Source organism: Petaurus breviceps, unplaced genomic scaffold (genome assembly GCF_028583685.1).
Source record: "Petaurus breviceps papuanus isolate PSGF00001 unplaced genomic scaffold, PetGlider_PUasm1.0 428, whole genome shotgun sequence".
Taxonomy (NCBI): Eukaryota; Metazoa; Chordata; class Mammalia; order Diprotodontia; family Petauridae; genus Petaurus; species Petaurus breviceps.
In genome coordinates this window covers 2,288,002-2,303,698 of record NW_027186331.1, presented here as the reverse complement: position 1 = coordinate 2,303,698, position 15,697 = coordinate 2,288,002, and the positions used below count along the sequence as shown (strand labels likewise).

Below are 15,697 nucleotides of genomic sequence, written 5' to 3'. Positions count from 1 at the left end.
GGTACATGACTGGAAGTTTCTATTAGTTGGGGTCAAAGCCAGTCTGTTTTTAAAAATGAATTTCTACTGGTACTTGACCCTTATTTGTATAAAGGGACTTCATTTTCCGGAGGTTGATAAACTTTCTGTCGGGTATCCTTCCTGATGGTCAAGAGAGAAGAATTTCAAATGAGTATTAGCACAGTTTTATATGATAGAGTAAACACTGGGTCATTTTTTTTCTTTGAACTTTGGATGCTGGTATTTGCCCCTTGAAACATGAATATATCCCCAGGGCTTTTCTACAAAAGACCTATTCCAATATTTGTGAAAATGGTTTCGTATAAACATTTCAGAAACGATACTGACCTTTGTCTGTCAACCTCAGATATTTGAAATGATAACTTTGAAAAAGTAAACTGCGTTTTTATTATGGAAAAAAAGGGAGGCGGTCAGCTAGGTGGCATGGTGGATAGAGCACCAGCCCTGCTGTCAGGAGGACTCACGGTCAAATCTGTCCTGAGACATTTACTAGCTGTCTGACCCTGGGCAAGTCACCTAACTCCAACAAATTGCCTCCAACAAATAAATAACACAAACAAGTGAATAAATGCCTCTTGATTATTTGTTTGTTTAGGGAAGAAGAGGAAAGATTGAGCTGAAGACATGTCAGTTTGTCAAATTCATTGAACTATATTCTTAAATTCAAAAAACAAAAAACCTCAAAACACCATTTCTTTTTAAATATTTTTTATTAATGAATTTATTTTTAGTTTTCAGCGTTCACTTCCATAAGATTTTGAGTTCCAGATTCTCTCCTTATCTCCCCTCCTCCACCCCAAGAGAGCTTGCATTCTGATTATCCCTCCGCTCAGTCTGCCCTCCCTTCTCTTAGCCCCTTCCTTTCTGTTTTCCTATAGGGCAAGATAGATTTCTATACCCCATTGTGTATATCTTTTTTCCCAGTTGCCTGTAAAAGCAATTTTTAATATTCATTTTTAAAACTTTGTTTCCAAATTCTTTCCCTTCCTCCCTTCCCACCCAACCTCATTGAGAAGGCAAGTAATTCAATACAGGTTATATATGTGTAGTCATGCAAAGCACTTCCATAATAGTCATGTTGTGGAAGGCTAACTGTGTGTCGCTCCATTCTGTCCCACCCTTCATTTGTTCTCTTCTCTCCTCTGACCCTGTCCCTCTGCAAAACCGTTTCCTTCTGATTACCGCCTCCCCCAATCTGCCCTCCCTTCTCTCACCTTTTTCTTATGCCCTTCCCCCTACTTTCCTGTAGCGTAAGATATATTTCCATGGCCAATTGAGTGCGTGTTATTCCCTCCTTAAGCCAAGTCAGAAGAGAGTTATTTTCCCTCATACCTCATCATTTCTTATAGCACAATAGTATTCATCACAATCCTATACCACAACTTGTTCAGCCATTGCCCAATGGATGGGTATCCTCCCAATTCCATTTCCAATTCCAATTCCATAAAAAGGAGCTACTATCAATATTTAGTACCATGCTTTCATATTTTTTTCCTGTTACCTGCCCTGAGAGTGGGAGAGGACTTTCAAGTATGAAGATAGTAATTATTATGAGGAGGGAGCTTCCCCCACCCCTACCCCTCAAGAGTCTACTCTGGGACAAAGCCCTGTTAACCTTACTTCAGTTGACTTGTTCCTAGTCCTGCCCTAAATTCAATTCAACAAGTATTTATCAGACTGTGTACTAGGCTTAGTGCTGAGGACATAAGGACAAAAATAGAACAGTTCTTGACCACATTCTCCTGTGAGGCTGTGACCTATACACAGATGAGTATATTAGAAGGAAATCTGAGGAGGAAGGGAGTAGTGACACTTAGCAGGGAGTCCAAGAAGACAGCATGGGGAACACGGTGTCCCTTAGCAAGCCCTCTAATTCCAGATTCAGTGTTCTTTCCATTGTATACTGTTGCCTTGGGCCCATCCAGCTCCATAATGTGTAATGACTCCTCTGCTGCCTGCTCAAAAAAACCTAAACTCTTTGACTTTCCAGGCCTTTCCCAGCCTTCCCTGTCTATACTACTAGGGCAGTTAGGAGGTCCAGTGGATAGAGTACTGGGCCTGGAGTCAGGAAGACCTAAATTCAAATTCTAGCTGTGTGACCCTGGGCAAATCACTTTACCTCTGTTTGCCTTAGTTTTGGCATCATCATTATGGCTTTCTCTCCTCATAGGTAATCTGACCCACTGTCATTCCCTAAGCACATTCCTTCTTTTTCCTACCTCCACACCTTTGCCTATACCAAAGGCAGTACAGTATAGTTGGAAGGAACTCTGCAATCACAGGTCCTGGGACTGACTCCTGCCTCCAGTGCTGTCATTATCTCTGTGACCTTTGATGAGGCATATAACCTCTCTGGACCTGGGTTTCTCCCTCTAGAAGGTGGGGGTGGACTCAGGGGCCTCTGAAGCCCCTTCCAGCTCTGTGTCTATGATGCCAGCCATGTGACAAATCCTTGAGCCTCAGTTTCCTCATCTGTCCAAGGAGGGGCTGTTCTCCATGGCTCCTGTACTTGGACTCTGTTCATTCTTTATGTCCTGCACCCTCGCCACATCTTCCATGAAGCTGTCCTTCGTGGTCACAGCCAGAAGTGGCCGGTGTCCACACCACTCTTCATGCACACTCTGACACTGTTCTGGGCGTGCTTCATCTTGTCTCTGGCCTGGCTCAACTTTTCAGGGGCTGCAGGGAGGCCTCCTCCTTCTCCACAGTCTCCTTGGCCCAGGTCTCCATCTTTGATGAATGTTGGTGAGATGGTTTGGGTTGATCAGCATCTACCCCGGGGATCCTAGTCCAAAGGAATCCCCAAGTCCCATCCAGTGTGGGAACAGTCTGGGGAAAACCTGCCAGGCCAGGAAATGGTCATCAGTCCTTCTCATGCTTCCTAGCATCAGGAAGCCTCAGTGAGTATTTGTTCATTTTTATTAATGTTAACTATTAATTATTATTATTAATATAGTAATTATTCTTACTATAGGCCAGGTACTATACTGTGTGCCAGGAATATGAAGAAAGACCAAAGACAATCCTTGCTCTGAAAAACCTTGCAGTCTAATGGAAGGGCAATGGGCAAAGTTGGCAGGCAGCCATGGATGAAGTTGTCAGGGGCCTTGGGTGAGGTTGTCAGGGGTCCTTGGGTGAGGTTGGCAGGGGCCTTGGGTGAGGTTAGCAGGGACTTGGGTAAGGTTGGCAGGGCCTTGGGTGAGGTTAGCAGGGCCTTGAGTGAGTTTAACAGGGCCTTGGGTGAGTTTAGCAGGGCCTTGTGTGAGGTTAACAGGGCCTTGGGTGAGGTTGGCAGGGCCTTGGGTGAGTTTAGCAGGGCTTTGAGTGGGGTTGGCAGGGCCTTGGGTGAGGTTAGCAGGGGGCTTTGAGTTTGAGTGAGGTTAGTAGGGGACCATGGATGAGATTAGCAAGGGGCTTTGTCTGAGATTGGCAGAAGGCCATGGGTAAAGTCAACAGAGGCCCACGGACAAGATTAGGTTAATCTATAGGCCTGGAGTCTGTGAACTTGCTTAAAAGAATTATTTTGGATAATTGCATTTCAATCTAATTGGCTTCCTTTGAAACCCCGATAAAAATCTGATTGTCAGAGGATGTGATTGTGAAGCGGGCAGAGCAGAGGAGGTTGGTCTGCAGGAGTGTCATGGTATCTGTCAGTGGCCTGGACAGAGACATACAGGGCTGGCTCTTTCCATTGGCAGGCGGCCCAGAGGCCTGGGAGAGAGAGTGAGCTCTGGGAGATTGGCTCCAAAGCTGGGGATGGTCGCCCTGAGAAGACTCAGGGGAGTCATGAGAGTGCAGCTGGGTCTGAAGATAACAAGGATGGTTAGCATTCATATGGCACTCTAGAGTTCATAAAGAGATATTAACTCATCTTGTCCTCACAGTAATGCTGGAGATAGGTGCAGTTTTTATCCCCATTTTGCAGATGAGGAAACTGAGGCAGATAGTGATGAAGTTACTTGCCCAGCATTGTGCAATGAGTCTGAATTTGAACCTGGGTCTTCCTGATGCCAGGCCCAGGGTTCTCATCACCATATTAACTTGCTCCGTGGTATCATGGAAGGAGAGTGGATTTGGAGACAGGTGCGATGTGCCTTTCTTTGACTCCCAAATGCTCAGTAAGCGCTTAATAAATGCTTATTGACTGACCGACTACGGACGTGCCTTTGGTGCCTGCTAGTGTGGCCAGGGGCACGGCGCGAGCCCTTTCTTCGATAATGTATGTGAAGCCAAATACTAGATTGATGCTGTTGGTTCTGATGAAAGGGATGTAACAACCGCACTTATTGATTGCCTGGGGCTTTCAGTCACACACATGTGTACACACAGGCATGCATGTGCACACAGCACACACATGCGATCCATGTACACAGAACACACATGTGATCCATGTACACAGAACACACATGTGTGGGTACCCACCCCCATCCCTGGGGCCACAGCACACGCAGAGCCTGAGGAGGCTGCAGCCCCCCAGCCCTGTCCCGAGCGGTGTTCCTTGTCTTGGGGTCAGTCTCTCCTCAAAGGCTCCCATGTTCCTCCACGGGGCAGCATTTTTAAACTGTCTTCAGTTCTCATCTCCATGAAGCCCCCTCCCCAGACTTGTTTTATCAGCACATCAGTCATGTACCCTGCCTTCTCCCAGAGTCATTCCAGTCGCTGGTGCCACGTTCAGAGGGAGGCCCAGGATGTGATGTTGCTTTGGAAAGAAGTTTGGCATCTGGGGGGTAATTCACTGAGACATTTAATGTTTACTGGCTCCCAGCAAGGACCTCCTGTGCCCAGCTCCCATGGGGCTTGGGGGTATTAGGCGTAACACACTGTCCTTGCCCTTGGGTTCAAGTATCCTAGCAGTACACATGGCAGGGACCATTACCTCCCTTCTGCCCATTTCACAGATGAGTAAACTAGGGCTCATGACTGTGATGTGACTTGCCTTGGTGGCAGAGCTGGGATTCCTTGGCTTTGGAGCCCGGGGTTTCCACTGTAACATGATGCAGATAGACAGAGATGAGTGGACCTCGTGGAGGTGAGGGGCACTGGAACTGGGCCTTGAAGGCTGCACAAGACAGCAGGCATTCCCGAAGCTGGTGCCGAGAGAGCGCTAGGATTTCCCAGCCTTCATGGGTGTTAGAAGAGGCTTCTTTAGGGCTTGGGGGTGGTGGGGCAGAGAGAATCAGGGTTTCTGCTGAAAGTGTTGTGTCAATCAGCAATGTGGTTACACTTTCATCCGTGACGTGACTGGTGAGTCCCGAGGCTGGGTGTTGAATGCACAGAGGATGCCCCAAGGTGTTGTTTAAGGATGTAGCAGGGACTGACTTGGTGATGTGGAATCATCTCCACAGGGCCCTTGGCTTTGATGGCCTGCGGGGTTCCCTTCCCTTCTTAGACCCTCTGATTCCCATACTGGGCCCTTGACATGCTCCTTTGGGGACATACAAGAGAGGAAAACACCCCAGACAAGGAGAGGGAGCCCTGTACCCAGCCCCTCCACAGCTGCCTTGCCTGGCTCTCAGCACCCTCAGCTCAGGAGACTTGCAGGGGCAGGAGGGTCAGCGCAGCACCTGCCCAGGGGCTTCTGAATAGGGCAGAGGTGGGTGGCATTGATCGGATCTAACAATACCATTCCAATGTCTCTAGGCCTCCCCTTATTATGAAAACACTTCCAGAGCCTTTAGGAGCCAGATGGGACCTGAATTTCCTTTATTTCTTCTTTTTTTCCTCCTTAGTTTCTGTATTTCAAAGTCAAGTCTTGTTTTTAAGAAAAAATGATATTACCTGACTTTTGTTTCCTGCCACATTCACCAGATGTAGCTTCCTGTGACTTTGCTGTTTCTAAAATGTAAGCCCATTCTGCACGATGAATGAAGACCAAGGAACGACAATTGCAGAACCATAGACCTGTAAGGGACCCGGGCACTGACTCAGCTTTCCAGTCTCACTGACTAATAGTCACATGCAGTCAGTGGGGCTTGCTCCTGGGCCCAGGCTCCGAGGAACACGGTGCCAGCCCCTTCAAGGCCTCTGCTGGCACTCCAGTCCAGGGGCTGCCAGCAAGGTTTTTCTTTAGTATTTTGATAACTGGATTTCAATATAGTTGTTTCCTTTGGAATCTGTATTTTACTTAATGCATTAAAAACATGTTCCTTAGGCTTCCCCAGACTGCCAAACCAATGCATACTCAGCCAATCAATAATTAGTCAGAAAACATCTATTAAGTGCCTACTGTGTGCCAGCCCTAAAGATGAAGGAATCCTGCTCTGGGATGTGTTTCAGGATCATCCTGCCCATTGTGGATCCTGGGGTGTCATTGGTGACAACAAAGTCAGAGCTTTTCCAATGTGAGGACACTGTCCGCTTCCCTCCCTTCTAGGTCAGAGCCTGGTAGCCTTAGTACACAGAATTAGTACATACTTACCTGGTAGCCCACACGATGCCCGGAGTCACAGTGAAGGACATGAACCAGCAGGAGTTCGTGTGGGCCCTGGCTGCCCTCCTGAAAAAGTCAGGGAAGCTGAAAGTCCCCAAATGGGTGGACATGGTCAAGCTGACCAAGCATAAAGAGCTGACGCCCTATGATGGGAACTGGTTCTACATGCGAGTGGCCTCCACCACCCGGCACCTATACCTCTGTGGAGGCACCTGTGGGCTTGTAATGTAATACCCAAAGAAAGGCAACTTCCCAGGTTCAGAATACCAGCATAGGCGCTCTCCATTTTATTCAGTGACAAACCAAGAACAGAGAAGATCAAAACATGACATCATTCCAAATACAGCATTTACTAAATGTGATTAAATAATCTCCAAGCACTACCCCACCCCAGGACCTTCCAATCATTCAATCAATTACAAAGTCCCTGTTCTAAATACTACTCCACCCCTAGGCTGTACCTTCATTTAGTCCACCACAAAGCCCCTCTTCTCAAATGGAGATTAGTTTCCAAACATAAGTAAAGTACATTCATTTGTTCAACCATAGAACACAAAAAAGGTCAAAAGTTCCCCACCCCTGGATCACAATTGAATCTACCCCAGAGTTACAGCAAGTTTAAGCACAGCACTTAATACCCAAATGGAGGTCTTTTCTTCATCTTGACCCGGGGCAAGTTCTCAGCAATCTTAGTTCCTGGGGAGACAAGGCTCAGCAAGGCCACAAGATACATTGCCAGTCCCTTCATGAATTCATCCTCTGTCTGTAGAACAGTCCTAGAACCCCTGAACACATTAGCAAAGCCCTCTCCCAGGATTTCTGTAAACATACAACAAGAAAATCCTTCTTCAGGGCTTCTGAACCAACAGAAAGGTTCCCAGACCCCTGCAACAACAGCACTGTCCTTCACCAGTGGACAGTATTCACTCTGTCTGCAGGACAGTCTCCAGACCCCTGCAACAACAGCACTATCCTTCACCAGTGGACAGTATTCACTCTGTCTGCAGGACAGTCTCAGGGCTTCTTAGCGAACAGCCAGGTTCCAGGACTTCTTCAACAAAAGGACTGTCTTTCACCAGTGGACAAATCTGGCAAAACAACATCAAAACAGACAGACAAAGTACCAGCAAAACAGCCATGTCTCCTCAGTCCTTGGCAGCTCAGGGGGCAGGTCTCAAAAGTCCAGGGCAATTCAAAGCGGCCACCAGCAATTCTCTTAGTCTCTCTCTATCCACGAGGTGCTGCTTCCAAAAAAAAAGAAAGTTCTTCTGCCTCTCACTTGTCTCTCCAAATCTACATCACCAGCTCCTCCCAGTTCCGGACTTTCTTTTCACATCAACAAGTCCATCCTACAGGTGGGATTAACAAGCTCTGGGTTTTAACACAATCAATTTGAAAACCAAGCCAATACAGGGGAATCTTTAAATGACATTACTATCACAGGGCTCCATGACCAAGATCTACAGGGGGCACCAGCACAATGGGGTCATGCCCAGCCACTTCAGCTGGGGCTCCGATAGCGTAGCCCAGAGGGTCCTGCAGGCCCTGAAGGGGCTTAAGATGGTGGAGAAGGACCAGGATGGGGGGCCAGAAGCTGACACCTCAGGGACAGAGAGAACTGGACAGAATTGCTGGACAGGTGGCAGCTGCCAACAGGAAACATTAGGACAAACCACACCAGATTCATTAATAAATTGCCTTGTTCTTAAAAAAAAGAAAGAAAGAAAGAAATGGGCCTCCTCATTGACTCCAGAGGAGAAAAAAATAGAGTGAAACAAGAAAATCTCTATGACAGTGTTTTGAAAGTCTAGGTTGCTGGATGGATGTAAGGAATTAGTATTATTCTTAGTGGTAACAAAGTTAGGAAAGCAGCGCAGCTGAACCTGGACAGGAAGGAAGCAAGTATAGTCAGAAAGGAAAGTATAAAGGTTCTACCCATATCAACTTGGGCTGTTCACAGCAGTGAACAGTGAACAGTGGATAGACCACTGTATCTGGAGTCAGGAAGACCTGAGTTCATATCCAGCTTCAGACACTTCCTAGCTGTGTGACCCTGGGCAAGTCACTTTACCCTGTTTGCCTCAGTTTCCTCACCTGTAAAATACGCTGGAGAAGGAAATGGCCAACCCCTCCAGGATCTCTGCCAAGAAAACGCCAAATGGGTCACAGAGAGTTAGACACAACTGAAACAGCACGGCACAAATTGGGGTTTGATCTATTATTTTGTTGATTGTCTAGATTTAACACACACTCGAGAAAATGTTAAAATGGAAAATACATTGAAAAGCACACCTTACCTTTTGGAGAGCTGGTTGTTAAATATTTACTAGGAGACTCCTAGGATAGGCTTAATTGAATTGAATTCACCAAACACTTGCTAAGTGCCTGCCTAGTTCTGTCCTTGGTGCTAGAATTTAGGCTACGCTTGTATGTAGTTCTAGACCGCATAGTTCTTGTCCTCATGGAGCTTGCCATCTGTCATGGGAAAGCACAAACTCCCAAGTCCTTGTGACAGGAGGGAGGGGGAGAGAAAGGAGAAGGATCAGGGGCCTGGTCTAGAAGATGCGTGAGGAGGGGGACCCTGCTTTCCTTGGGGTCAATTGAGGAGGACACACCCGGGGTTTTTTTTATCGATGCCAGAGATTTTGCACCAACTGCATCGATCCCAGTTGCAAAATCTTAAAAATTATTTTAACTAACGCAGATGACCACAGCAACATAGAAAGGTTCTTGCGGACTACGTTTTCTTGCCTGCAGAAGTCCCTTGTCCCAGTGTGTTGGAACTAGAGGGAGGGAGGGCCGGGGGAGCTCTGGAAGTCTTCTCCCATTAGCTTGTGATTTTATTAGATTAGCTCCTTGTCAGGAAGAAAGTGACCCTGTAAGAATAAAGAGAGGATGCGGGGGAAGGGGAGGGAGGCTTGGCAGTAGCCCAGGGGGAGCAGGGTTGCTGGATGGAGGAGGGGAGGCTCTGGCACACCCCTCCCCTCTTTGGGTAGCAATTGACAGGAGAGTTCTGGCCTGAGGAGACGACTTTCTGGACCAGGGAAGCCTTACTGGTGTTGCTGATGTTAATCACAGAATCTCAGAGTCAGAAGGGGCCTTCCAGGTATCTAGCCCAGTATACACCCCTTTGTCACCTCCACTTCTTAGGAGCCCCTCTCTTCCTTCACAACTCACCTACATGAAGCCTGCGCTGATCTGCTGCTAGGGCCCTTTGTGTTTCTATTTAACTGATTAGCATTTATTATTATTTATCCTGTATGTGCATATATATGGGCATTAGAATGTAAGCCCCATGAGGGCAGGGACTGTTTTGCCTACCTATGACTTTCAATTTCTAGCACCCAGAACAGGGCCTGGCACATAGTAGGGGTTTAATAAATGCCTTTACACAGTAGGTGTTTAATACTTGATCTCTTATCTCTCCAAAGTAAATACTTGCTCTCTCACATCCTGTGTGACTCTTACTACATTCTCCTATAAATCCCCCTCAGGGGGTCGACTCAATGTGCGTCCACCCCCTGGGTCATCTCCTTTTCTGGTCCACATCTCTTCAATTAGATTTTTTATCCTGTGTCTCACCCATGTCCTTTGTTATAGCAGCTCAAGTCCACTAGGCACCTCCCCATTGCCTTCTGGGTGACCCACAATTTTAATTCTTCTAAGCTTGTGGTTTACCATGCTTCCCAGACATACCCCATCCTCACAAGAGTACTGCTATGAAAAATATTTCAGAAATAGGAGGGGGGGCAGTTATTAAAAACCTTACAGAATTTGCCCATCAATGTCTGTTTGGTCCCCTCTGCACCCAGTTTGGTGATTATATATTATATTTATCCAAAATTTACATACTGGTGCCCCTGTCCATAATAGACTGTCCCTCTAGCTGGACCTCTAGTTAGGAAGACCTGAGTTCAAATCCAGCTTCAGACACATACTAGCAGTGTGAGCTTGGGTAAGTCACTAAACCTCTACTTGCCTTAGTTTCCTCATCTATAAAATGGGGATTCTAATAGCATCTATCCCCTAGAGCAGTTGTGAGGGTAAAAGGAAATATTTTGTCAAAGGCTTTGTACATTTTAAAGCACTATTTAAATTCTAGTTACTATGACTTCTTCTTATTCTTAGTTGCCTGTCATAGTGGTAATAGGCATTCTTCATCCATTTGGCTTTTCCTGTGTGGATGGTCAGATTGAGCTCTTTTGAATGATTATGGATTTGATTTAGCATCTCCTTAGGCATTTTTCCAGAATGTGATGACATTAGCATGATGCTATCCATATCAGAGATAGGAGAGGATTTAACCATTTCTAGGGAATCCATTTTTGACTTGGGCCCTAGGTTGGATTTTCTTTGTGCTAGGGACAGGTGTGTCTGGTACCGAAGGGTCTTCCTGTATTATATACCTCCTCAATAGTGACATTCAGAGGGTTAGGGAACAGAGCTGTCTCTGGTTTAAGGAGTCTTGTGATTTTGCCTGATGGAAGGCTCCTGGCTGGAAGAGAGCCTTGGAGGCAACATTTCCTTTCGCACACTCCAGAGCACAGTGGAAGCTGGCATTCTCAGCACGTTTCGGTCAGCCGTGTGACTGTCAAGACGTGGTCAGCTGTGGAATGATCACCTGTGAAAGCCTGCTCTCACCGAGGAGAAGGAAAACCATCAGGTCTTCAGAGACTGCACGCCTCACCCAAATGGAGGCTTTCACAAAAGCATCTTTGGTCCTGAGGAAAGCCAGGGCACAGACTGCGCGTACTGGAGTTCAGGTGCCTTGTTAGGGATGCCTAGTACATAGGCAATGTTTAGACACAGGGGAAAGAGGAGAGACCTTGATAGAGTCGGAGGTTCAGATAATATTTTTATGTGTAATGAGATTGTTAACGATCACTCCTTATCTCACAGGATTGTTGGGAGGTTCAGATGAGACAGTCAGTCAATAAGCAATTATTAAGCACTTTCTGTATACTAGGCATTGTGCTAACTGCTAAAGATGCAAACCTGACAATATAAACCAAGAAAACCCTATGGGGCTTAATAGAAATGTGGGCTGTTACTGGGTCATTATTATTACTTATTCATTCATATGTGTCAAAGAAACTTGTGTTTCTTGGGAAACGCCAGGCTGCCTGCTCCAGAAATTCTCCTGGGTCTCACTGTCAATTAGTCAGTCAACAAGCATTCATTAAGTGCTGAGGATTCATTGAGAGGCCAATGCAGTGCCTGGCCTCAGGGAGCTTCTAGTCTAAGGTGGAGAGCTGACTCTGCTCATACAAGATATCTCCAGGGTTCAATTGGAAGGTAATCTAAGAGGGGAAGGCACTAGCAGCTGGAGGGACCAGAAAGGGTCTCCTGCAGAGGGTTAGACTTCAAGGAAAGCTGAGAAGTGGAATTGAGAGGGATGGCATCCCAAGCATAGGAGGTGAGCAGTACAAAGGCTTGGAGTTGGGACATGGCGTGTCACATGAGGGACAGCAAACAGGCCAGCGTCATTGGGCCACAGAGCATGTGGGAGAGTCATATGTTAGAAGACTGGAAAGAGAGGCAGAAGCCAGGTAGAGAAGGGCTTCAAATACCAAGGAGTGAACCTGACCCTCTCCCTAACTTGTGGCATCATGCCTGGCCCTTCTTCCTTCTGCAGCCTGGCTGGCTCGCCTCTGCTGCTTTCCCTCACCCCGGTACTGAACCAGCCAGTTTGCAAATGCTATTTAAATGTGAATTATTGTTGACATTATTGTTATTCTCCCCTTTGCCACTTTCGAGGCCAGGGATATGACCTCTTCTCTGATTAGAGCATGACCCCATCTTTGCTTGCTGTCTTTTGCTCTCATTTCATTTTTTCACAATTTGAGCAATTTCCTCTGCAGCCAGCCCTTCCCAGGGGCCTGCATCAGTCGGCTGGGGCTTGGAATTCTCGATTTCATTTTGTTTCTCTGGACTGGGTGTTTCCCTAAATGGGGGTGGACGATGTTCTATATATTGTCTCCTGTAGACAGTGACAGTCTGGGGCCGCTATTTTCACATTCAGGAAGAGATGTCTGGTGTCTGTAAAAAGGGATGTGATTGTCCCACTTTCTTCTACCCTGGTCAGTCCACATCTAGAAAGTTGCGTCTAGTTCTGGGCATTCTGTTTTACGAGGGAGAGCGATGAGGGGAGGGTCACCAGGGTGGTGAGAGATCACAGACTTGACCTGGGAGTCCCCTCAGATAGATTCTGACCCTCCCATGTAGGCAGGTTCCAGAAAGGTGGAGTCACTCCCTAAGGGTCCCTGGGGGATCAGAGCCAAGAGTCAAACCCAAGTGATCAGACTCCAAACCTGCCCTCCTTCCTCTGCCCATGGTGGCCTCATGGTTACGAGGGTGTGGTCAGCCTAAAGAACAGAAGGCTTGGGAAGGACTGGAGAGGCCTCATCAAAAGGTTGTTGGATGAACAACTCATGGAAGGAGGATTAAATTGGTTTAGTGTGGCCAGAGGTGGTGGGAGGAGGGGCAAGGTGGCAGCTGGAGGAAAACAGATTCTGACTCAGTGAACAGAAGATGCCCTGGCCATTTGAGATGGAAGACCACACCCACACGATGGGTTGTCTTGGAAGGCTGGGAGTCCTTCCCTCGTGGAGGCATTTATGCAGAGGCTGGCTGCGTCCCTGTGGGGGATGTAATTGAGGTTTTGATTCAAAGGTGACCAGAGCTCCCTTCTGACCCTGGGGTTTTGGGTTTCACATTTGCTCCCTAAATGGGGATAGCACTGAGGGTCCTGATTTCGCTCATCTCTCAGAATGAACCAGTTGGACTCTATGACCTCAGAGTCACGAAGTTGTAGGCTGAAATCCAGCCTCAGTCACTTGTTAGCTATGTGACCTTGGGGCAAGTCTGAGCAGAATGGAGGTGAGGGTAGCTATGTCTCCCCCACATAGTGACCTTCAGCATCAAAGAAGATAAAGACAGAAAACACTCCACATCCCTCCCAGTAGCAGCAGGTGTGAGCCATGGTGGTGGTGAGGGGGCTCCCTGGCCAGTTTCCCTCCATATCTGAAAACTGCAGATCGAGCGGGGAAGGGCCCAGAGCCTAGGCCATGTGGGGATCTGCTAAAGGAAATGGGGCTGTTTGTTGTGGAGGAGAGAGGGTGCCATCTTTGAGTACTAGAAAAGGGCTTAGCCAGCCTTGGTCTGCTTGGCTCCAGTGGGCTGAATAAGGAACCATGGGTGGAAAGAAAGATGTCTCCTGAGATGTCTGGGGCGAACTTCCTCCCAGGGAGAGCTTAGGCCAAAGGGGAAGAGGCTTCTTGGGCAGAGAACAGGTTCCCTTCATGGGCCATCATTAAGCAAAGACCCTTTTTTCGCAGGTGGGAGAGAGGTCTTCCAGGTGGCCCTATAGGTCCTTCGCAGCTCTGGAACTGTGTGATACAGTGTCTTGTACATAATGGGGTTGCAGATCAGACTGGCATTTATATATAGCTGGGCAGCACTGTGTAAGGGATCTCCCTTTACTAATGTAGGTCAGCACCTTCCTCTGTGACTTAGGTCTTACAAGGTTAGTTAGGGCATCAAACACGGCACTCTAGAATGTGACTGAAACCAGATAAAAATATAATTAGAAAATATTTAACAAAATAACTAAAAATACAATAGAGATGATGTGCAAATGTGGTTTTCTGAGTCCAGATGCCCCTTCTGGAAGGTTTAGGGGCTTTGTTTCTATTTGAGTTTGATCCCTAAGAGGCTGGGTGACTTGCCCAGAGCTGCTTCCAGGGTAGGCTGGACTTGAACCCAGGTCTGACTGACTTGGAAGGCAGTTCCCTATCCACTTATGCTCTCTCATACTGGTGTCTATGGAATGATTTTAACATTTCAGTTTTATTTTAGTTTCAGTTCCGGATTCTTTCCCTCCCCCATCCACTAAGAGCCCATTACAAATATGTCTAGTCATGCAAAACAAGTTCCCATATTAGCCATGTATCTCCCCTCCCCTCCCCCCAAAAAAAGAAAAGCAAGAAAAAAATGAGAAAACGGAAAAAAAGTTAAGAAAATCTGTTCCTCTCTGTACTTTCAATCCATCAGCTCTCTCTCTCTGGAGGGGAGCCACATGTTTCCTCATGAGTCCTTTGGAAGTGTGTGTGTGTGTGTGATTGTGTGGAGCAGAGTTCCTAGGTTTTTCACAGTAAATTATCATTGATCTCTGTTTAAGTTTTCCTGGTTTTGGTCACTTCTCTCTGCATCAGTTCATGTGACTCTTCCTAGGAGTCTCTGAAGCCATCTCCTTCATTATTTCTTCCACACGCCGTTCGTGTGCAGCTGTTCCTGCCCTCGGTGTCCAGTTCTTCGCCATCACAAAAGAGCATCTCTCAGTGTTTTTGAGCAGCTGGGTCCTTTTCCTCATTCTTTGATCTCTTTGGAGTGTAGTGCCAATAGAGGCATCACTGGGTCAACAGTGTGCCCAGTTTAATAGCTTTTTGGGCACAGCTCCAAACTGTTTTCCAGAATGGCCCGACCCACTTAATAAATGTTTGTTGCTGCTTTTATTGTTTTTAAAATGTTTATTGTTTACTGAATTGATATGGGCTGTGGCCAGGTCCACAAGGCACCTAAGCAGCTGGTCACATCTGTTACCAATTCCATGGAACATCTGGATTTTTTTTCAGTGATGGACAACTCAGCTTTAGATTTATATTTTACAGAATTGATTGGATGCGTCGGGGTATGAACGTTGTGTCTGTGCTGTCTTGTCTGAGACTGACAGCTCCAGTTTGGAACAGCTGGCAGATTTCAGGGCAAAGAAATCAGGCCAAGTGTTGGATGGGGGCAGGTATCAGACTGAGCCTCAGACAGAGGATCTGGGGGACCGGACTTTGAGCTCCCTTCACCTCATGCCTCGCTGACTTTGGGCAAGAAGCTTTTCATCTCCCAGGCTCAGTTTCCATGTCTGTAAAACAAGGATGTTGGGTTAGAAATCCTCTAATATAGAGGCCCCTCCCAGCTCTGACATCCCTTGTTCTAAGGCCCATCCCATTCCTGACATTCCCTATTCTAAGGTCCTCCCAGCTCTGACATCCCCTCTTCTGAGGCCCTACCTAGCCCTGACATCCCCTGTTCTCAGCCCCCTCCCAGCCATGACATCCCCTGTTCTCAGGCCCCTCCCAGCCTTGACATCCCCTGTTCTGAGGCCCCTCCCAGCCCTGACATCCCCTGTTCTCAGGCCCCTCCCAGGCCTGACATCCCCTGTTCTCAGGCCCCTCCCAGCCCTGACATCCCCTG

At 47.2% G+C, this 15,697-nt stretch overlaps 1 protein-coding gene and 1 pseudogene across 1 annotated transcript in view; both read left to right on the top strand.

Moving 5' to 3' along the window:
• The window catches only part of ARVCF (ARVCF delta catenin family member), a 339,824-nt gene that overhangs the window by 20,329 nt on the left and 303,798 nt on the right, over positions 1-15,697 (top strand). The gene's annotated exons all lie outside the window — the stretch shown is intronic.
• Positions 6,455-8,160, top strand: LOC138171332 (small ribosomal subunit protein eS19-like; annotated as a pseudogene).